At 49.3% G+C, this 24,167-nt stretch overlaps 1 long non-coding RNA gene across 1 annotated transcript in view; it reads right to left on the bottom strand.

Moving 5' to 3' along the window:
• Positions 1 to 10,576: 10,576 nt before the first annotated feature.
• Positions 10,577 to 24,167, bottom strand: part of LOC144606194 (uncharacterized) — a 51,751-nt gene continuing 38,160 nt past the window's right edge. Inside the window, exons 2-4 of the long non-coding RNA XR_013548926.1 lie at positions 23,257 to 23,363; positions 15,415 to 15,483; positions 10,577 to 10,686 (exon numbers count right to left, since the gene is read on the bottom strand). This is a non-coding gene — a long non-coding RNA (uncharacterized LOC144606194). The remainder of the gene's footprint in view (positions 10,687 to 15,414; positions 15,484 to 23,256; positions 23,364 to 24,167) is intronic.

The raw sequence follows: 24,167 nt of genomic DNA, 5'->3' as shown, positions 1-24,167 counted from the left end.
CAACTACCAGTGCTGATAAATTCTGCAAGACTGCCTCTACTGCTGACTTTCTGGACACCCATCTAGTATCACAAAGTTTCTTTAGAGTCAGTGCGAAAGATTTGATCTGACAGCATTGTTCTTCTTTTAGTACTGAAAGACAAGGTAAACTGCCAGTTAGAGAGGAGGTTATGATGTCACGCTTTGTTTTGGTTCCCCAGATGCCAGTGGCCACCAACACATCACAGGAGATTGAGCAGACAGTTCAAAGCATTGAGAGGTTGGTCGAATAAAGTAATGGCTCCAGAAAGTTCTTCCAAGGCCATGCGATAGCAAAACAATAAAAAAATAATGAGATTCGACTTTTATAGTACAAGTGAACTAAAGTGTTAAAAAATTGTTGAAAAGGCGTCACTTTTCAACAATGTGCTGAAGGGGAGCGGTCTCCCCTGTTCCCCCATGAACTACGTCACAGGGTGGGGCATAGACTGGTAGGTGGTGGAGGAAGGAACTGCAGATGCTGGTTTCAATCGAAGATAGACACAAAATGCTGGAGGAACTCAGCGGGTCAGGCAACATCTCTGGAGAGAAGGAATGGGTGACCTTTCGGGTCGAGACCCTTCTTCATTCTGGTAGGTGGTTGTTTAGTTTGGTTTAGAGATACAGCACGGAAACAGGCCCTTTGACCCACCTAGTCCACACGGACGATCACTAACCCATTCACACTATTTCTATGTTATCCTACTTTCACGCCCATTCCCTGCACACAAGGGGTAAATTTAATTTATAAAGGTCAGTTAATCTACAAACCTGTACGTCTTTGGGATGTGGGAGGAAACCGGAACACCCGGAGAAATTCCACACGGTCACAGGGAGAACGTACAAACTCCACGCACAGATAGCATCTGAGGTCAGGATCAAAGCTGGGACTCTGGTGCCATGAGGCAGCGGCTCTACCCACTGCGCCACTGCTCCACTGCGCCACTGCTCCACTGCGCCACTGCTCCACTGCGCCACTGCTCCACTGCGCCACTGCTCCACTGCTCCACTGTGCCACTGCACCACTGCGCCACTGCTCCACTGCGCCACTGCTCCACTGCGCCACTGCGCCACTGCTCCACTGTGCCACTGCACCACTGCGCCACTGCTCCACTGCGCCACTGCACCACTGCGCCACTGCTCCACTGCGCCACTGCACCACTGCGCCACTGCTCCACTGCGCCACTGCTCCACTGCGCCACTGCACCACTTCGCCACTGCTCCACTGCGCCACTGCTCCACTGCGCCACTGCGCCACTGCGCCACTCTGGGGAATCTTCCACTTGTATTGCTTACAAGTGGTGTGAACAATGAATTTTCAAATTTAGGATAACACACACCCCTGTTCTTCCACACCCAGGGTGTTCTTCCACGCACATTCACCTGCCCACCAAGCCGGCCAATCCCTCTGTTCAGGAAGGAATTGCAGATGCTGGTTTACACTGAAGATAGACACAAAATGCTGGAGTAACTGAGTGGGACAGGCAGCATCTCTGGATAGGAGTGGGTGATGTTTCGGATTGAGACCATTCTTCAGACTGCCTCAACCCGAAACGTTGCCCATTCCTTCTATCCAGTGATGCTGCCACTGTTCACCGGTCCCATCCATCCCCATCCCCATCCCCTCCCCTCCCCTCCCCTCCCCTCCCCTCCCCTCCCCTCCCCTACCCCTCCCCTCCCCTCCCTGGTTCCATCTGCCCAGCATCCCCTCTCATTCTGGTTGCACCTATCACCGACCAGCCTCCGTCCCACCCCTCCTTCCACCTGCTGTCGGCTCGTCAGGTGCTCCTTGCAGTCAGTGGAAAGTTACTTCAGTAAATGAATGAATGTCCTTTTCCAGTCCAGCATGGGGCCTTTAGTTACACGCTGTTGGTTCCAGTGGTCTAAATATTAACTAGTATTAACTACTCGGTTTGGAATTCCTTGCAGGTCAATGAAGGTTTCTGAGTATGATGAGCACGAGGGTCACCAGGAAGGAGGGGTCCAGGTGGGTCGAGGGGCTGATCTATGTGTGGAGTCTGGAGGTGTGGCTGAGGTGCGGAATGGATACTCCTCACCTGTATTCACCATGGAGAAGGACATGGAAGGTGGTGAATTCAGGGAGGTGTTGGATGACAAATAATAAAAGCATTAAATAGGCATTAAAATTACACAACCCCAAAAACCCCAAAAACACAACTGCCCCGTATTAGCTTGGACATCCCGTATTTTGGGCTAAATTGGCTTGTCCCATTCGGGACCACCCATATCCCGTATTAGGCCCAGGGTGGGGGCGTTGTAGGCCTGAACGCTGCCTGACGGTGGTTGCATAGCAACCCGCCTCCCGGCCTAGGCGGCCGCCATTGGTGGAGCGGGAGCACGTGGCCGCTGGCTGGGTGAGGTCACTTGGGGAGCGGGTGGTGACGTCACCTTGTCCTGTATTTAGGGCCCTTTTATAACATATGCTACGGGCCCCACACTAACTTAATCTAGTCCTGCTTCAGACGGATATGGGCCAAACGCGGGCAGTTGGGAGTAGTATAGATGGGGCATGTTGGTCGGTGTGGGCAAGGTGGGCCAATGGGCCTGTTTCCAAGCTGTGTGACTATGATAAGTCACAGGAGCAGAATTTGGCCATTTGGCCATTCGATGCTACTCTACAATTCAATCATGGCTGATCAATCTTTCCCTCTCCACCCCATTTGCCTGCCTTCTCCCCATAACTTTTCACACTCTTAATAATCACGATTCTTTCAATCTCCACTTTAAAAATGCTCAATGTGGCAATGAATTCCACAGATTCACCACCCTCTGACTAAAGAAATTCCTCCTTACATCCTTTCTAAAGGTGCATCCTCTGGTCCTAGACTCTCCCACAAGTGGAAACATCTCTCCACATGATACTTTATGATACTTTATTATACTTTATGAAATTCTTTGTTTTGCGTGCCATACACAAAGTATGTAGAGAGTATAGGGCAGTGACAACATCACAAAGTGTTCAATGCAGTCCCCATTAGTCCCTCGTTGTCCTCGGAGCTGTTGGAGTACTCCCCCCACAGCAGTGTCAGAGGCTTCCACAGTCAGGGCGGTCGGAGCTCAGCCCGTGGGTGGACCAGCATCGTTGCCTGTGTTAGCTCCTGATTTGCACCGGTGAAAGCGGCCGTGGCCCCAGCCTCACCACTCGAGGTCCCGCTGCTTGCTGGCCAGGAATGAACAACAGCCGCATTATCCTGGCAGCCCTGGCACCAACTGATGGTAGAGGTTTACCATGCCAACACCTGGAGACCTTTCACTGTGGAAGGCCGAGGAAACTGCCCGATGGTGTAACGGACCCAAATGCAGCACACGGAACCAAGGAAGTAGTTTTAGAATGAGCTTTCTTTCTACCTGTCGGGGACAGAAGACTGAGGCGTTCACCAGGGCTACGACGAGGCATGAAGGTCGGGAGCAGGCAGGGTCGGCAACGGGAAATCAGTCCAAGAGGGAATGCTGGAGTCTTACATGAGGGCTAAGAACAATCTGGCAAAGAGTGTGTGTGCAGGAAGGGTTTATATGCTGGCTTGATTAGTCCCTCGTTGTCCTTGATTGCCCCTCATGCGGGGTCCCTCCCTGATGAATGCAATATCCGCATTCACGGACCTGAGCTCGAGCATCCCTGGACAACGACCTCTCCGTTTGGAGTGGGAGCATTCGGGATGGTGCCGGGAACCTCAGGTCCATGCAGTGGGAACTCCCAGGAGTCCCATATTGTTGGTGGAAGGAGCACCAACCATCACCCACCCCTCCTGTGAAAATGCCCCCAGGCCCCACAGTCACCCCTCAACCTGACCCCCCCATCTACATAGAAACATAGAAAACAGGTGCAGGAGGAGGCCATGATCATTCATTGTGATCATGGCTGATCATCCACAATCAGTAACCCGTGCCTGCCTTCTCCCCATATCCTTTGATTCCGCTAGCTCCTAGAGCTCTATCTGACTCGCTTTTAAATTCATCCAATGAATTAACCTCTACTGTCTTCTGCGGCAGAAAATTCCACAAATTCACAACTCTCTGGGTGAAAAAGATTTTTTTTCATCTCAGTTTTAAATGGCCTCCCCTTTATTCTTAAACTGTGGCCCCTGGTTCTGGACTCCCCCAACATCAAGAACGTTTTTCCTGCATCTAGCTTGTCCAGTCCTTTTATTTTATATGCATCTGAGTTGGCATATGGCATACCTCATTGGAATCCTTCAAACTATCTTTATTCAGACTTTACTGGACTTTATCTTGCACTAATTGTTGTATCGTGTCTCAGTTTACTGTAGAGGGCTTGATTGTAATCGTGTATAGTATTTTCTCTGACTGGATAGCATGCACCAAAAACATTTTTTACTGTGTCGCGGTACATGTGACAATAATGAACTAAACAAAACTATACTTCCAGGGAAGGTTCCTTTTCTCCAGAGATGCTGCCTGACCTGCTGAGTTACTCCAGCGTTTTGTGTCTGTTTCTGTGCTGTATCTCTAAACTAAGCTAAACTACTTGTAATTGTGAGTTGTTCCGATATTCTATTTGTAATTACCCGCCGTGACCACAGATGTAGAGGTATATTATCAGCCATTAATACAAGAATCTCAAAACTGTACTGCACAGACAGTGCATACACACGACGTCTAAGCAAAGCGAGTGTCAAGGTTTGTATTAGTGTGTTGACATATCCTTGCAAAATGGGACAGTACAATGAGAGAGTCACATAATGCGTTTCCTCCTTCCTGACTGGTGGTGGGGAAGATGCTGGAGTCAATTATTAAAGAGGTAATAACGGCGCATTTGGATAGCAGTAAAAGGATTGGTCCAAGTCAGCATGGATTTATGAAGAGGAAATCCTGCTTGACTAATCTTCTGAAATTTTTTGGGGATGTAACAAGTAAAATGGATGAGGGAGAGCCAGTGATTGTAGTGTATCTGGACTTTCAGAAAGCCTTTGATAAGGTCCCACACAGGTGATTGGTGCGCAAAATTAGAGCACATGGTATTGGGGGTAGGGTATTAACATGGATAGAGAATTGGTTGGCAGACGGGAAGCAGAGAGTAGGAGTAAACGGGTTATTTTCAGAATGGCAGGCAGTGGTGAGTGGAGTGCCGCTAGGCTCGGTAGGGCCGCAACTATTTACAATATATATTAATGATTTGGATGATGGAATTAGAAGTAACACTAGCAAGTTTGCAGATGGCACAAAGCAGGGTGACAGTGTGAACTGCGAAGAGGATGTTAGGAGGTTGCAGGGTGACATGGACAGGTTGAGTGAGTGGGCAGATGCATGGCAGATGAAGTGTAATATAGATAAATGTGAGGTTATCCACTTTGGCGGCAAAAACAAGGAGGCAGATTATTATCTCAATGGTGTCAGATTAGGTAAAGGGGAAGTGCAGCGAGACCTGGGTGTCCTTGTACACCAGTCACTGAAAGTAAGAGTGCAGGTATAGCAGGCAGTGAAGAAAGCTAATGGCATGTTGGCCTTCATAACGAGAGGATTTGAGTATAGGATTAAAGAAATCCTTCTGCAGTTGTATAGGGCCCTGGTGAGACCACATCTGGAGTATTGTATGCAGTTTTGGTCTCCTAATTTGAGGAAGGAAGTCCTTGCTATTGAGGCAGTGCAGCGTAGGTTCACGAGGTTAATCCCCGGGATGTCGGGACTGTCATATGAGGAAAGATTGGAAAAAATAGGCTTGTATTCACTGGAGGTTAGAAAGATGAGAGGGGATCTTATTGAGACATATACAATTATGAAAGGACTGGACAAGCTAGATACAGGAAAAATGTTCCCATGTTGGGGGAGTCCAGAACCAGGGGCCACAGTCTAAGAATAAAGGGGATGCCATTTAAAACTGAGGTGAGAAAAAACTTTTTCACCCAGAGAGTTGTGAATTTGTGGAATTCCCTGCCACAGAAGGCAGTGGAGGCCAATTCAATGGATGAATTTAAAAGAGAGTTAGATAGAGCTCTAGGGTCTAGTGGAATCAAGGGATATGGGGAGAAGGCAGGCACGGGATACTGATTGTGGATGATCAGCCGAATGGCCTACTCCTGCACCTATTTTCTATGTTTCTATGTTTCTATCACAATGAATGGCAGTGCTGGCTCAAAGGGCCAAATGGCCTACTCCTGCACCTATTTTCCATTTCTATGTTTCTATGTTTCCTGCACTTAAGAAGAGCTCTTGGTGCAAAGGTCCAGCAGTCGCTGAGCTTGGATGTGAAGTCCCTTGTGGTCGCTGGCTAATAGATGCTAGAGTTTGTGGTTGAGCTCTCTGCTCACATGAGGTTGAAAACTGGAAACTAAGTAATGAAAAGACTATGCAAAAGAACTACACCAATTCAGAGAGGAGGTGGCCACAACTATACTCCTCTTATTTCCCAAAGGCTGCTTTAAGAAGAGTGCGAAAGGCATGGATAGAGTGGTTGTGGAGATGCTGCCATTCTGGCAATGTGTATCATCTAGAAAATGCAGTACCGCCACTCCGACAATAACGACTCCAACCACAACTCCCCAAACTAGGAAAGGACGCAAAGTGCTGGAGTAACTCAGCGGGTCAGGCGGCATCTCTGGAGAACATGGATAGGTAACGTTTCACAGAGTGCTGGAGTAACTCAGCGGGTCAGGCAGCATCTCTGAAGAACATGGATAGGTGACGTTTCACAGAGTGCTGGAGTAACTCAGCGGGTCAGGCGGCATTTCTAGAGAACATGGATAGACGACGTTTCACAGAGTGCTGGAGTAACTCAGCGGGTCAGGCGGCATCTGGAGTATTGTGAGCAATTTTGGGCACAATATTTGAAGAAGGATGTGCTGGCTCTGGAGAGGTTCCAGAGGAGGTTTACAAGAATGATTCCAGGAATGTGTGGATTAACACATATGCGTTTGACGGCTCTGAGCCTGTACATGCTGGAGTTCAAAGAATCATTAGAGATAGGAGCAGATTTCGGCCATTCGACCCATCAAGTCTACTCCGCCATTCAATCATGGCTGATCTATTTCTCCCTTCTAACCCCATTCTCCTGCCTTCTCGCCATAACCTCTGACACCCATATTTATCAAACATCTATCTATCTTTGCCTTAAATATATCCACTGACTTGGCCTCCACAGCCTTCTGTGAGGGGGGACCTCATTGAAACTTACCGCATACTGAAAGGCTTGGATAAAGTGGATGTGGAGAGGATGTTTCCACTAGTGGGAGAGTCTAGGATTAGAGGTCATAGCTTCAGAATTTAAATACGTTCCTTTAGGAAGGAGATGAGGAGGAATCAGAGGGTGGTGAATCTGTGGAATTCATTGCACAGATACTGCATGTCATGCCCATTCCCTCTGGTTAATTCAAGCAGAGGGTTGGCTGGCCCCTTATCATTAGACTTTACAGCACTGAAACAGGCCCTTCGGCCCACCGAGTCCATGCCGACTCCATACAGCGGTCACTCCATACACTAACCTAGACACACTAGGGACAATTTTACAACTTACCAAAGCCAATTAACCTACAAACTTGTATGTCTTTGGAGTATGGGAGGAAACCAGAGCGCCTGGAGAAATCCCACACAGGTCACGAAGAGAACATACAAACTCCGTACAGACAGCACCCGTAGTGAGGATGGAACCCGGGTCTCTGGCGCTGTGAGGCAGCAACTCTACCGCTGCGCCACCGTGCTGCTCTAGTTTGCCTGTTATTTACCGTGCTGTTTACTACTGCTGGTTTACAGAGAAGCACGTGGCTGCTGCTGGAGGTTTGCTCGGACTGCAGAAGCCGTGGTACAGAGGCTGGTCAATGGTCATCACCCAGAGAGTTGTGGTCATCTGGTCAGCAGCTCGTGACTGCCCAAGCTCTGAGAATTCTTTCAGTGGTTCTGTGGTCGATGATTCACACCTTCGGGAGGTGAGAAAGATAACCCTGCTCGGGGTGGAGTGGGGGGATAAGAAATGTGGCTGCAACTTCACCTTATACTTAATGCTTGACTGGTCACATTCCAACTTCCACTAAAAGGATGCAGCATCTTCAATAACTTCATTATTATCATTATGTGCATGACTGTGGTGAGGTGGAGGTACATGTGCATGACTGTGGTGAGGTTTAGTTTAGTTTAGTTTAGTTTAATTTAGTTTAGTTTAGTTTAGTTTAGGAAAGGAAAGAACTGCAGATGCTGGTATATGACACAAAATGCTGGAGTAACTTAGCGGGACAGGCAGCATCTCTAGAGAGAATTGGTGACCTTTCGGGTCGAGACCCTTCTTCAGACTGAACAAATGAATGAAAAAAATGCAAAACAGTAACAATGATAAAGGAAACAGGTCATTTTGTTAGCTGTAGCGAGGTGTGAAAAAAAGCAAAATGTCACACACTCGTTCTCTCCAGACATACTGCCTGTCCCGCTGAATTCACAAGGTATAGGAGTAGAATTAGGCCATTCGGCCCATCGAGTCCACTCCGCCATTCAATCATGGCTGATCTCTGCCTCCTAATCCCATTTTCATGCTTTCTAATCAAGAACTCCAGCATTTTGTGTCTGTCTTTAGTTTAGTTTAGTTTATTGTCAAGTGTACTGAGGTACAGTGAAAAGCTTTTGTTGCGCGCTATCCCGTCAGCAGAAAGACAATACATGGTTACAATCGAGTCATCCACAGTGTACAGATACATGATGAAGTGAATAATGTTTAGTGCAACGTAAAGTCCAGTAAAGTCTGATTAAAGATAGTTCGAGGATCTCCAATGAGGTAGATGGGAAGTCAGGACCACTCTCTAGTTGGTGATAGGATGGTTCAGTTGCCTGATAACAGCCGGGAAGAAACTGTCTCTGAATCTGGAGGTTTTCACACTTCTCTACCTTTTGCCTGATGGGGAAGGGGAAGAAGAGGGAGTGACCGGGGTGAGACTGGTCCTTGATTATGCTGCTGGCCTTGCCGAGGCAGCGTGAGGTGGAGATGGGGTGAGACTGGTCCTTGATTATGCTGCTGGCCTTGCCGAGGCAGCGTGAGGTGGAGATGGGGTGAGACTGGTCCTTGATTATGCTGCTGGCCTTGCCGAGGCAGCGTGAGGTGGAGATGGGGTGAGACTGGTCCTTGATTATGCTGCTGGCCTTGCCGAGGCAGCATGAGGTGGAGATGGGGTGAGACTGGTCCTTGATTATGCTGCTGGCCTTGCCGAGGCAGCGTGAGGTGGAGATGGGGTGAGACTGGTCCTTGATTATGCTGCTGGCCTTGCCGAGGCAGCGTGAGGTGGAGATGGGGTGAGACTGGTCCTTGATTATGCTGCTGGCCTTGCCGAGGCAGCGTGAGGTGGAGATGGAGATGAAAATGAAAATGTTGCTTGCTGCAGCAACACAGGCACATAGTCTCAGACACACACAGGAATAAATTATGCATAAATTGTACAAAATTACATGTAAAATGCAGGAATAAAGAAGACTGCAAAATCCAAAGACTCGAGTGCAACAACAATGATTAGAAAAAAACAAGTCTGTGTTTGTGCAAGAGGTGGTCCATAGTGTTCTGTTGCCGAGGGGGATCACGGGTGTGTGGGTCAGTTCTGTTGCCGAGGGGGATCACGGGTGTGTGGGTCAGTTCAAGAACCTGATGCTTGTAGGAAAGTATCTGTTCCTGAACCTGGCGGTGTGTGTACAAAACTGAATTAGTGTGTGCAGCACCGTCTGACATGCTAAACCTCCCAGCACCATCAAGTAGTCAGGCTTGATGGTGAAGGGGACGGGGGAACAGTCGGGCCAGTTCCAAAGAGCATGGCCTCGCCCTTCCTGCGGTTGAATATGGCTCCCGCTGCCGGCTCTAACTGGTCACAGATGGCAATCAATCTGCAGACCGACCCTGCAGCCGAGCAACACACCGCGACTGTCTCACTAGTGGAAACATCCTCTCCACATCTTGCCACTTGTCACCTATCCATGTTCTCCACAGATGCTGCCTGACCCGCTGAGTTACTCCAGCACTCTGTGAAACGTCACCTATCCATGTTCTCCACAGATGCTGCCTGACCCGCTGAGTTACTCCAGCACTCTGTGAAACGTCACCTATCCATGTTCTCCACAGATGCTGCCTGACCCGCTGAGTTACTCCAGCACTTTGTGCCCTTTTGTGTAAACCAGCATCTGCAATTCCTTGTTTCTATATTTACAGACAACATCATTAAACTCAAAGTGAAATCAAATTTTTATTTTGAAAATCATATTTTGATAAACACACTAATATTAAAACCAGATAATTTAAATTTATTATGTTATTACATTTTAACAATAAAGTTTGTTTACTGCAATGAGACAAAGGATATCTCTGCAGCAGCAATTTAGTGCTTACTATTTAAACGCACAGAGGAGGTGTGGTAAAAGTCCACCAACAGAGGTCACTTTCTGAGCAACGGTTTCACGCTCCCACAATGCCACCTCTGGTGTTCAACTGCAAGGCTTCACGTCTACCTCTAAAGCTAGAGGTAGTACTCAGCCATTAAATAATTTTAAAGCTTATTGTTTTTCAAATACATTACAATACAACATAAAGGAAAAGCACAATTTAAAATATAAAGTTGAACTACTTCAAACTAATATAATTGTATCTGGCTGCGCTCCACTGTCGGTGTAATTTCTTGGTGGAAATATCAACTCTTCAGCCAGAATAACTTTCAACAACCCATGGTATGCATTCTATAACAGAAAGAACAGATAAATATTAGTAAAGATTTGACAATTAATTTACAATTAATCAGCTGGCCCAGCTGCCAGTGGTAACGCACCCGCACAGCTGGCCAAGCTGCCAGTGGAGACGCACCCGCACAGCTGGCCCAGCTGCCAGTGGAGACGCACCCGCACAGCTGGCCCAGCTGCCAGTGGAGACGCACCCGCACAGCTGGCCCAGCTGCCAGTGGAGACACCCGCACAGCTGGCCCAGCTGCCAGTGGAGACACACCAGCACAGCTGGCCCAGCTGCCAGTGGAGACACACCAGCACAGCTGGCCCAGCTGCCAGTGGAGACGCACCAGCACAGCTGGCCCAGCTGCCAGTGGAGACACACCAGCACAGCTGGCCCAGCTGCCAGTGGATACGCACCGGCACAGCTGGCCCAGCTGCCATGGCGGACCACAACACAGAGGTGAACTGTGCGCCGCGGTCTGATGAGATGTCCACTGGCACACCATACACGGGCGATGCAGTGAGCAGCGAGGGCACACGTTGTGCCAGAGGTATCGGCGGGCGGGACAATCGGTGTACAATGGTGGGAAGGTGGGGACACCCCTGGATGGTGGTAGTGGGCCCACCAGATCAACGTGGATATGGTCAAAGCCACGGTGCGGCAAAGCGAGATCCTGCAGGGCGCCTTGATGTGACGCTGGACCGTAGATGCCTGGCAGGGAACGCACACCCTGGCCCAGTTGGCAACCTACTTCCGCAACCCGTGCCACATAAACTTTGCCGCAACCAGCGCCGTTGCTGCCCGGATGGAAGGGTGGGCCAAACCATGGACAGAATCCAAAATCCGGCGACGCCAAGCCCTGGGGGCGATGGGCTGAGGCTGGCCATTAGCAAAGGACCGAGGTGCCAGCGGGTCCCAGAGGTACACCCTCCAAGGACAGGCTGGACATGGCGGTGCGGTAGGCATGCATCTCCTCATCATCCTGCTGCACAGCTGCTGGGGCCGAATAGTCGATGCCCTGGGCTAAAGTGAGGACGCCATTGATGGTAGTGCAGGACAAGGTGTCGGCGATCTGGTTGCCTGTACCCGCAATGTGCTGGAAACAGGTCGTGTACGCGGAGATGTAAGCCAAGTGACGCTGCTGCAGTGAGGACCAGGGATCGCAGACCTTCGCAAAAAGGGGCTTGTGGTCGGTAAAGGCCGTGAAAGGTCTGCCCTCAAGGACATAGTGGCGGACGGTCAGGTACAGCGCCAGGAGCTCACGGTCGAAAGGGCACAGTGGCGCAGCAGTAGAGTTGCTGCCTTACAGCGAATGCAGCGCCGGAGACACAGGTTCGATCCTGACTACGGGCGCCGTCTGTACGGAGTTTGTACGTTCTCCCCGTGACCTGCGTGGGGTTTCTCTGAGATCTTCGGTTTCAAAGCGAGTGGTTACCAGTGGCCATCGATCAGCTGTTGGAGTTCTCCCCCCACAGCAGTGTCAGAGGCTTCCACAGTCAGGGCGGTCAGAGCTGTTGGAGTACTCCCCCCACAGCAGTGTCAGAGGCTTCCACAGTCAGGGCGGTGAGAGCTGTTGGAGTACTCCCCCCACAGCAGTGTCAGAGGCTTCCACAGTCAGGGCGGTCGGAACTCAGCCCGTGGGTGGACCACCATCGTTACCAGTGGCCATCGATCAGCTGTTGGAGTACTCCCCCCACAGCAGTGTCAGAGGCTTCCACAGTCAGGGCGGTCAGAGCTCAGCCCGTGGGTGGACCAGCATCGTTACCAGTGGCCATCGATCAGCTGTTGGAGTACTCCCCCCACAGCAGTGTCAGAGGCTTCCACAGTCAGGGCGGTCGGAGCTCAGCCCGTGGGTGGACCAGCATCGTTGCCTGTGTTAGCTCCTGATTTGCACCGGTGAAAGCGGCCGTGGCCCCAGCCTCCCACTCGAGGTCCCGCTGCTTGCTGGCCAGGAATGAACAACAGCCGCATTATCCTGGCAGCCCTGGCACCAACTGATGGTAGAGGTTTACCATGCCAACACCTGGAGACCTTTCACTGTGGAAGGCCGAGGAAACTGCCCGATGGTGTAACGGACCCAAATGCAGCACACGGAACCAAGGAAGTAGTTTTAGAATGAGCTTTCTTTCTACGTGTCGGGGACAGAAGACTGAGGCGTTCACCAGGGCTACGACGAGGCATGAAGGTCGGGAGCAGGCAGGGTCGGCAACGGCAAATCAGTCCAAGAGAGATTGCTGGAGTCTTACATGAGGGCTAAGAACAATCTGGCAAAGAGTGTGTGTGCAGGAAGGGTTTATATGCTGGCTTGATTGGTGATCTAGAGCAGGTGAGTGAACAGGTGAGGGGAGTTGGCTTAACATGGTGGGCATGGCTGGCAGGTGAGTGAACAGGACAGTCTGTGACAGATGGTCTCAGTCTTGGCCGGGATTGGGACTGCACCATGTTGGGTGAAGTGATGGCCAAGGAAATTAATGGAATTAAGGCCAAACTGGCACTCAGCCAGATTAATGTGGGGGTGGATTAGAAATGTAACCGTGGGGATATGTTGCAGCATGCTGTGGTTGGGGCGGGCGGATTGGAACTGAGGAGTCAGGATGGCAGGGAAAGCTGCTAGTATCTGAGCATACACGTTCTTAGCGGAAGTTATGAAGTCGAGGTGTGGGGCAGCAGGAACGGCGGGGAGCACAGACGGGTTGGGAAGTCTGAGAGTGGACAAGGCATTGTCCCTTCACACCAACCCACAGAGAATGTGCCCGGAGGCAACCGGCCGGCGCCCAAGGGTAGGGACACGTGCTCAACAGTGAAAGGCCGAGTGAAGTGGCAGGAGCCCCAAATAAGGGGAACTGTGCGGACAGCGTACGTCCGGATGGGGCTGCCGTTGGTGGCAGTCAGGGGAGGCCCTCGCCTACTGGGATGGATGTCGGCTCCCAACGGGGACAATAAGCTGACCTCCACTCCCGTGTTGATGAGGATATGATGCCCAGAGTGGCGATCCCAGATGTAGAGGCGATGTTTCTGGCCGACCGCGACAGCCATTACTGACGGATGGCCGCAGCTTTTCCCGGATGCGTGCAGGGAGAACGGCATCGACTGGGCCTCGGAACACCAGCGTTGGTGGCAGTAGCACCGTGTACCTTTGCCAGCGTCGCTCGAGACTGGCTTCGGCGCTGTGCTGGCAGCGGGGGCTGGAAATGGCCGCTGGGACCGCCGTGGAGCTGCCGACACCCGACCGATGGAAGCACCATCCTACAGTTTGGCCAGCCACTGCTCGGCCGCTCGTTCAGCCAGCTGCCGGGGGTCGGTGGAATCACTACCGGCGAGAAGCAGGCGGATGTCATCACGATCTGCTCTGGAAACGCTTGCTGAAATAGGAGTCAAGGCTGACGTCCGTCCATCAGGGAGAGCATCTTGCTCATCAGCACTGACAGCTTGCGATCGCCGAGCCCATCCATGTGAGCGAGCCGGGCGGCACGTTCGTGACGGCTAAGCCCCAGTGTGAAGCAGGAGTGTTGTGAGGCCCTCGTATTGCCGTCAGCGAGCGTTTGGCGAAGGTAATGTATGAGGCTCCCGGCCGTGTCTTGGTCCAACGCGCCAACCACGTAGAAATACTTGGTCGCATCGGCGGTAATGCGCCGAATATTGAACTGGGCCTGGCTCGGTCTGTTGGAACCACACGTGTGGCTGTGAAAACAGGCAGTTTGAGAGTGGCTGCGTTCTGCTGGGACAGGTCGTCGTCTGCGTCCATTGTTGAAATCCAAAATAAGCCGTTTTGGATGGTCGAGGGTCACCAATGTAGTAAACCAAGTGTTGTGAATCAAACAGGTTTTATTAACGAAACAATGGTTAAACACACGCGCGCTTAGTTAGGAGTACAATTAAGTGCTTGTTGCTGTTGAGAGGAGCACCACTCTTCCGTCCACTCGTCCAACTGTCAACTGTCATCTCCAAGTGTCAACTCTTATCTCCAACTGTCAACTGTCATCTCCAACTGTCAACTGTCATCTCCAAGTGTCAACTCTTATCTCCAACTGTCAACTGTCATAGACAATAGACAATAGACAATAGGTGCAGGAGGAGGCCATTCAGCCCTTTGAGCCAGCACCGCCATTCAATGCGATCATGGCTGATCACTCTCAATCAGTACCCCGTTCCTGCCTTCTCCCCATACCCCCTCACTCCGCTATCCTTATCTCCCTGTCACGTGATCGTTCCAGTTCTGGTGACGAAGGTTCGATCAGTAAGTGGCTTGACCCCTAGGTGACGCCACAAGGTGTACTCCAGGTAAATTGTTGGAAGCATTCCTATTTAGTTTCATTTAGTTTAGTAGAGATGCAGTACGGAAACAGGCCCTTCGGCCCACCGAGCCCGCACACATTAACATTTACCCTACACACATTCGGGACAATTAATTTTTACAATTTTACCAAACCAATTAACCTGAAAATCTGTACGTCTTTGGAGTGTGGGAGGAAACGAGAGCACCCGGGGAAAACCCACGCAGGTCATGGGGAGAACGTACAAACTCCGTACAGACAGCATCTGTAGTCAGGATGGAACCTGGGTCTCTGATGCTGTGAGGCAGCAACTCTACCGTTGTGCCACCATGCCAGAAATAATCCCAAGAACAGTTATTCTCTGATTCTGGCAACATTATCATTGCCTTAGTGACGGATTTTTCTAAAAGGATCACGAAAAATGTAATAAATCAGTAAAATGTAAAACATAACAAAGGAACCACTAACCATTTCTCAGGTTCAACCAACGAAACTGAACTCTGCTGTCCTGTTTCTTGAACTGGATATGTTGTTACTCTGAAATATAAACAAGATGCTTATAATGTACCGAGTGATATTATCAAACTGTCTTTGTAAATTCCAGTTCGGTTCAATTCAGTTTATTGTCACGTCTACCGAGGTACAGTGAAAAGCTTTTGTTGCGTGCTAACCAGTCAGCGGAAAGACAATACATGCGTGGGCTCGGTTAGCCGTAGGTCCTGTTTCCGCACTGTATCTCTAAACTAAACTAAACTTAAGAAGAATGCCTCCAATACATAGACGTGGGAATTAAATGTGACATCTCCAAGTTTGCAGATGACACAAAGCTGGGTGGCAGTGTGAGCTGCGAGGAGGATGCTATAGACATAGACAATAGACAATAGGTGCAGGAGTAGGCCATTCAGCCCTTCGAGCCAGCACCGCCATTCAATGCGATCATGGCTGATCACTCTCAATCAGTACCCCGTTCCTGCCTTCTCCCCATACCCCCTCACTCCGCTATCCTTAAGAGCTCTATCCAGCTCTCTCTTGAAAGCATCCAACGAACTGGCCTCCACTGCCTTCTGAGGCAGAGAATTCCACACCTTCACCACCCTCTGACTGAAAAAGTTCTTCCTCATCTCCGTTCTAAATGGCCTACCCCTTATTCTCAAACTGTGGCCCCTTGTTCTGGACTCCCCCAACATTGGGAACATGTTATCTGCCTCTAATGTGTCCAATCCCCTAATTATCTTATATGTTTCAATAAGATCCCCCCTCATCCTTCTAAATTCCAGTGTATACAAGCCCAATCGCTCCAGCCTTTCAACATACGACAGTCCCGCCATTCCGGGAATTAACCTAGTGAACCTACGCTGCACGCCCTCCATAGCAAGAATATCCTTCCTCAAATTTGGAGACCAAAACTGCACACAGTACTCCAGGTGCGGTCTCACCAGGGCCCGGTACAACTGTAGAAGGACCTCTTTGCTCCTATACTCAACTCCTCTTGTTACGAAGGCCAACATTCCATTGGCTTTCTTCACTGCCTGCTGAACCTGCATGCTTCCTTTCATTGACTGATGCACTAGGACACCCAGATCTCGTTGAACTCCCCCTCCTCCTAACTTGACACCATTCAGATAATAATCTGCCTTTCTATTCTTACTTCCAAAGTGAATAACCTCACACTTATCTACATTAAACTGCATCTGCCATGTATCCGCCCACTCACACAACCTGTCCAAGTCACCCTGCAGCCTTATTGCATCTTCCTCACAATTCACACTACCCCCCAACTTAGTATCATCTGCAAATTTGCTAATGGTACTTTTAATCCCTTCGTCTAAGTCATTAATGTATATCGTAAATAGCTGGGGTCCCAGCACCGAACCTTGCGGTACCCCACTGGTCACTGCCTGCCATTCCGAAAGGGACCCATTTATCCCCACTCTTTGCTTTCTGTCTGTCAACCAATTTTCTATCCATGTCAGTACCCTAACATGCCCTAATTTTGCCCACTAATCTCCTATGTGGGACCTTGTCGAAGGCTTTCTGAAAGTCGAGGTACACCACATCCACTGACTCTCCCTTGTCAATTTTCCTAGTTACATCCTCAAAAAATTCCAGTAGATTTGTCAAGCATGATTTCCCCTTCGTAAATCCATGCTGACTCGGAATGATCCCGTTACTGCTATCCAAATGCTCAGCAATTTCGTCTTTTATAATTGACTCCAGCATCTTCCCCACCACTGATGTCAGACTAACTGGTCTATAATTACCCGTTTTCTCTCTCCCTCCTTTCTTAAAAAGTGGGATAACATTTGCTATCCTCCAATCCACAGGAACTGATCCTGAATCTATAGAACATTGAAAAATGATCTCCAATGCTTCCACTATTTCTAGAGCCACCTCCTTAAGTACTCTGGGATGCAGACCATCAGGCCCTGGGAATTTATCAGCCTTCAGTCCCATCAGCCTACCCAAAACCATTTCCTGCCTATGAGGTTGCAGGGTGACTTGGATAGGTTGGCTGAGTGGGCAGATACATGACAGATGCGGTATAATGTGGATCAATGCAAGGTTATCCACTTTGGTGGCAAGAACAAGGCAAATTATTATCTGAATGGCATCAGGTTAGGAAAAGGTGAGGTGCAACGAGACCTGGGTGTGCTTGTACATCAGTCACTGAAAGGAAGCCTGCAGGTACAGCAGGCAGTGAAGAAAGCTAATAACATGTTGGCCTTCATTGCGAGAGGATTTGAGTTTAGGAGCAAGGAGGTCCTACTGCAGTTGTACAGTGCCCTGGTGAGACCGCACCTGGAGTATTGTGTGCAGTTTTAGATTTAGATTTAGAGATACAGCGCAGAAACAGGCCCTTCGGCCCACCGGGTCCGCGCGATCCCCACACACTAACACTATCCTACACCCACTAGGGACAATTTTTACTTTTGCCCAGCCAATTAACCTACATACCTGTACGTCTTTGGAGTGTGGGAGGAAACCGAAGATCTCGGAGAAAACCCACGCAGGTCACGGGGAGAACGTACAAACTCCGTACAGACGGCGCCCGTAGTCAGGATCGAACCTGAGTCTCCGGCGCTGCATTCGCTGTAAGGCAGCAACTCTACCGCTGCGCCACCATGGTCTCCTAATTTGAGGAAGGAAATTCTTGCTCTTCAGGGAGTGCAGCATAGGTTCACCAGGTTAATTCCCGGGATGGCGGGACTGAGATATGATGAAAGAATAGGTCGACTGGGCTGGTATTCACTGGAATTTAGAACGATGAGAGGAGATCTTATAGAAACATATAAAATTCTTAAGGGGTTGGACAGGCTAGATGCAGGAAAAATGTTCCAGATTTTGGGGGAGTCCAGAACCAGGGGCCACAGTTTAAGAATAAGGGGTAGGCCATTTAGGACTGAGATGAGGAAAAACTTTTTCACCCCGAGAGTTATGAATATGTGGAATTCTCTGCCACAGAAGGCAGCGGAGGCCAATTCACTGGATGTTTTCAAGAGAGATTTATATCTTAGGGCTAACGGAATCAAAGGATATGGGGAGAAGGCAGGAACAGGGTACTGATTTTGGATGATCAGCCATAATCATATTGAATGGCGGTGCTGCTCGAAGGGCCGAATGGCCTACTCCTGCACCTATTTTCTATGTTTCTATGTTTCTATATTTCTATGGTTACAATTGAGCCATTTAAAGTGTATCGATATATGATAACCATTCCAAATAAACACAAACGTAACTCAGCCCGTGAGGAATATATATCAAGTGACCCTTGTATCCCTCTCTCTCTGTCCTCACCCACCCTAGTCATCATACTAGTTTCACTGTCTGTATAGCCCGTTATCACCGACCCCACAGCCAGCAATGGACCATGGGTGCTCCACCTGTCTGTATAGCCCGTTATCACCGACCCCACAGCCAGCAATGGACCATGGGTGCTCCACCTGTCTGTATAGCCCGTTATCACCGACCCCACAGCCAACAATGGACCATTGTAGGCTCCACCTTTCCTTGCTCATTGTTATGTTTTGCACATCTTTCATTCATTTGTTCTATATCTCTCTACATCACTGTATATATTTCTTGTTTCCCTTTCCCCTGACTCGCACTGTGGAGAAGGGTCTCAACCCGAAACACCACCCATTCCTTTTCTCCAGAGATGCTGCCTGACCCGCTCAGTTACTCCAGATCTTTATGTCTATCTTAGGTGTAAACCTTCCTACACATCTTTCCATTGCAAATGTTGTGTTGGTGAAACTACAATGAGATTGCTGGGGTATCTATCCCCCCTCCTGTCTGTGAAGATGTGATCTGTGTCGATGAATGCGGATATCATTTATCAAAGTCTCCCTGCCATGCATGTGGACAAGTGGTTGGACATGCTGAAGAATGGTCCTGCCCCGAAACCTTGACTGCCCACTCCCTCCACAGATGTTGCTTGACCCACCGAGTTCCTCCAGCACTTCCTGCTTTGCTATGTAACCAAACATTGCCAGTCTGTGTGAAATACGTTGCTATGGAGAGATTATTTCAGATAAAATGAAAGACTGGTAGCAGGAAGTGTTGACATCCTGTGCAGACTGTGCGAACAACCTGCTTGAGGTGTGTGCGCAGTAATCCACCAGAAGCACAACCTCTCTCCTGCTCTGAAGTTTGTTGCTGTGTGGCAATCCTACATTGGCTGTTTCAGAAAAAGGATGATGAAACACACGATGCGGCACGGTGGCGCAGCGGTAGAGTTGCTGCTTTACAGCGAATGCAGCGCCGGAGACTCAGGTTCGATCCTGACTACGGGTGCTGCACTGTAAGGAGTTTGTACGTTCTCCCCGTGACCTGCGTGGGTTTTCTCCGAGATCTTCGGTTTCCTCCCACACTCCAAAGACGTACAGGTATGTAGGTTAATTGGCTGGGTAAATGTAAAAATTGTCCCTAGTGGGTGTAGGATAGTGTTAATGTGCGGGGATCGCTGGGCGGCACGGACTTGGAGGGCCGAAAAGGCCTGTTTCCGGCTGTATATATATGATATATGATATGATATGACATCACATCCTGCGCTGCCTCTTTGAACAATTTACTTTGCAAAGTATTGAGCAATTCAGATAGTTTGTTCAAAGACACAAAGTGTAGACACAAAGTATTCGAGTAACTCAGCGGGTCAGGCAGCATCTGTGGAGAACATGGATAGGTGACGTTTCACAGAGTGCTGGAGTAACTCAGCGGGTCAGGCAGCATCTGTGGAGAACATGGATAGGTGACGTTTCGGGTGGGGACCCTTCTCAAGACTTAGGCTGAAGAAGGGTTCCGACCCGCAATGTCACCCATTCTTTTTCTCCAGAGGTGCTACCTGATCCACTGAGTTACTCCCACATTTTATCTATGTTTCGTATAAACCAGCGCCCGCAGTTCCTTGTTTGCGAATTGTTATGCATGTTGCAGAATGAGACACAAGATGGAGCTGAACCCAGGCGCCTCTCTGCCTCCTGGTCCCAGAAGTGGATCTGCAATCATTCATTATAATCGTTCCACTCTTTTAAATCTTTATCCCTTTATCCTGTATTGTACTGTGGGTGGTTCGATTGTAATCATCTACAGTCTTTTTTGCTGTCACGCAACAAAAGGCTTTTCACCTTACCTCAGTAAACGTGACAATAATTAAGCAAAACTAAAGTTGTTTTCAAGAGAGAGTTAGATTTACTGAAGCTCTTTGGGCTAACAGAGTCAAGGGATATGGGGAAAGAGTGGGAATGGGGTACTGATTTTAGATGATCAGCCATGATCATATTGAAAGGCAGTGCTGGCTCGAAGGGCCGAATGGCCTACTCTTGCACCTATTTTCCTATGTTTACAGCAATGGCAGGTATTCCTGGGAATAATGCAGAGGTTGCAGGATCAATTTATCCCAAAGAGGCGGAAAGACTCTAAGGGGAGTAAGAGACACCTGTGGCTGACGAGGGAAGTCAAGGACAGCATAAAAATTAAGGAGAGGAAGTATAACATAGCAAAGAAGAGTGGGAAGACAGAGGATTGGGACTCTTTTAAAGAGCAACAAAAGTTAACTAAAAAGGCAATACGGGGAGAAAAGATGAGGTACGAGGGTAAACTAGCCAATAATATAAAGGAGGATAGCAAAAGTTTTTTTAGGTACGTGAAGAGGAAAAAAATAGTCAAGGCAAATGTGGGTCCCTTGAAGACAGAAGCAGGGGAATTTATTATGGGGAACAAAGAAATGGCAGACGAGTTAAACCGTTACTTTGGATCTGTCTTCACTGAGGAAGATACACACAATCTCCCAAATGTTCTAGGGGCCGGAGAACCTAGGGTGATGGGGGAACTGAAGGAAATCCACATTAGGCAGGAAATGGTTTTGGGTAGACTGATGGGACTGAAGGCTGATAAATCCCCAGGGCCTGATGGTCTGCATCCCAGGGTACTTAAGGAGGTGGCTCTAGAAATAGTGGAAGCATTGGAGATCATTTTTCAATTGCTGCTTTACAGCGAATGCAGCGCCGGAGACACAGGTTCGATCCTGACTACGGGTGCTGCACTGTAAGGAGTTTGTACGTTCTCCCCGTGACCTGCGTGGGTTTTCTCCGAGATCTTCGGTTTCCTCCCACACTCCAAAGACGTACAGGTATGTAGGTTAATTGGCTGGGTAAATGTAAAAATTGTCCCTAGTGGGTGTAGGATAGTGTTAATGTACGGGGATCACTGGGCGGCACGGACTTGGAGGGCCGAAAAGGCCTGTTTCCGGCTGTAGATATATGATATGATATGATAATGTTCTATAGATTCAGGATCAGTTCCTGTGGATTGGAGGATAGCAAATGTTATCCCACTTTTTAAGAAAGGAGGGAGAGAGAAAACGGGTAATTATAGACCAGTTAGTCTGACATCAGTGGTGGGGAAGATGCTGGAGTCAATTATAAAAGACGAAATTGCTGAGCATTTGGATAGCAGTAACAGGATCATTCCGAGTCAGCATGGATTTACGAAGGGGAAATCATGCTTGACAAATCTACTGGAATTTTTTGAGGATGTAACTAGGAAAATTGATAGGGAGAGTCAGTGGATGTGGTGTACCTCGACTTTCAGAAAGCCTTCGACAAGGTCCCACATAGGAGATTAGTGGGCAAAATTAGAGCACATGGTATTGGGGGTAGGGTACTGACATGGATAGAAAATTGGTTGACAGACAGAAAGCAAAGAGTGGGGATAAATGGGTCCCTTTCAGAATGGCAGGCAGTGACCAGTGGGGTACCGCAAGGTTCGGTGCTGGGACCCCAGCTATTTACGATATACATTAATGACTTAGATGAAGGGATTAAAAGTACCATTAGCAAATTTGCAGATGATACTAAGCTGGGGGGGTAGTGTGAATTGTGAGGAAGATGCAATAAGGCTGCAGGGTGACTTGGACAGGTTGTGTGAGTGGGCGGATACATGGCAGATGCAGTTTAATGTAGATAAGTGTGAGGTTATTCACTTTGGAAGTAAGAATAGAAAGGCAGATTATTATCTGAATGGTGTCAAGTTAGGAAGAGGGGATGTTCAACGAGATCTGGGTGTCCTAGTGCATCAGTCACTGAAAGGAAGCATGCAGGTACAGCAGGCAGTGAAGAAAGCCAATGGAATGTTGGCCTTCATAACAAGAGGAGTTGAGTATAGGAGCAAAGAGGTCCTTCTACAGTTGTACCGGGCCCTGGTGAGACCGCACCTGGAGTACTGTGTGCAGTTTTGGTCTCCAAATTTGAGGAAGGATATTCTTGCTATTGAGGGCGTGCAGCGTAGGTTCACTAGGTTAATTCCCGGAATGGCGGGACAGTCGTATCTTGAAAGGCTGGAGCGATTGGGCTTGTATACACTGGAATTTAGAAGGATGAGGGGGGATCTTATTGAAACATATAAGATAATTAGGGGATTGGACACATTAGAGGCAGGAAACATGTTCCCAATGTTGGGGGAGTCCAGAGCAAGGGGCCACAGTTTAAGAATAAGGGGTAGGCCATTTAGAACGGAGATGAGGAAGAACTTTTTCAGTCAGAGAGTGGTGAAGGTGTGGAATTCTCTGCCTCAGAAGGCAGTGGAGGCCAGTTCGTTGGATGCTTTCAAGAGGGAGCTGGATAGAGCTCTTAAGGATAGCGGAGTGAGGGGGTATGGGGAGAAGGCAGGAACGGGGTACTGATTGAGAGTGATCAGCCATGATCGCATTGAATGGCGGTGCTGGCTCGAAGGGCTGAATGGCCTACTCCTGCACCTATTATCTATTGTCTATTGTCTATTGAAAGTGCATTACAAATATGAAGGGATACTTACTGTGGAGTGTTGAGTCCAGGATACAAGACCACTAGCGGGACGGAGAAATCCCCAAACACCACCTGAGCATTGAGGCCGTGGGGATCGTCGACAGGCTGCACGGGTTTCTGTTGGGATACAAGGGAGGATGTTGTTACAACACATCATGTCCACTACCAGACAAGCACCAACACTGGTGAAGTATCCCCTGCAGATGGTTCTTGCTCCTCAGTAGCCAGCCGGTGGGATCATTGAACTCTTATGGCCCAGGAGCATGGTCATTTGGGTCCATGTGTAAGATCGATCTACAGTTGCTGGCTTAGACCGAAGATAGACACAAACATCTGAAGTAATGCAGAGGGACGATCCTCCAGCATCTCTGGAGAGAAGGAATGGGTGACGTTTCGGGTCGTGATCCTTCTTCAGACTGGACTCCATTTAATTTGGGTCCATGTTGGCTCTGTGTGGATGAATCTGTGGACAGGACCACGACCCAGGCTGGATCCTTGAAATTAGGGCCTGTTTCCATGTTGTACCTCTAGAGCCTAAAGTACCGAACCAGTGCCAGTGATGCAGGTATCAGAGTGGGGAGGAGGCACTGGAACCAGTGCCAGTGATGCAGGTATCAGAGTGGGGAGGAGGCACTGGAACCAGTGCCAGTGATGCAGGTATCAGAGTGGGGAGGAGGCACTGGAACCAGTGCCAGTGATGCAGGTATCAGAGTGGGGAGGGGGCACTGGAACCAGTGCCAGTGATGCAGGTATCAGAGTGGGGAGGGGGCACTGGAACCAGTGCCAGTGATGCAGGTATCAGATCGGGGTAGAGGAGGAGGGAGAGGGGGGGAAAGTGGGTGAGGGGAGGAGGAGGGAGAGGGCGGGTGGGGGGAGGGGGAGGGAGGGGAGTGAGGGAGGGAGGGGAGGGAGGGAGGGAGG

The sequence above is a fragment of the Rhinoraja longicauda genome, chromosome 26 (assembly GCF_053455715.1).
Source record: "Rhinoraja longicauda isolate Sanriku21f chromosome 26, sRhiLon1.1, whole genome shotgun sequence".
NCBI lineage: Eukaryota > Metazoa > Chordata > Chondrichthyes > Rajiformes > Arhynchobatidae > Rhinoraja > Rhinoraja longicauda.
The sequence above is the reverse complement of the archived record's forward strand: the minus strand, read 5'-3'. Positions and strand labels throughout refer to the sequence as shown.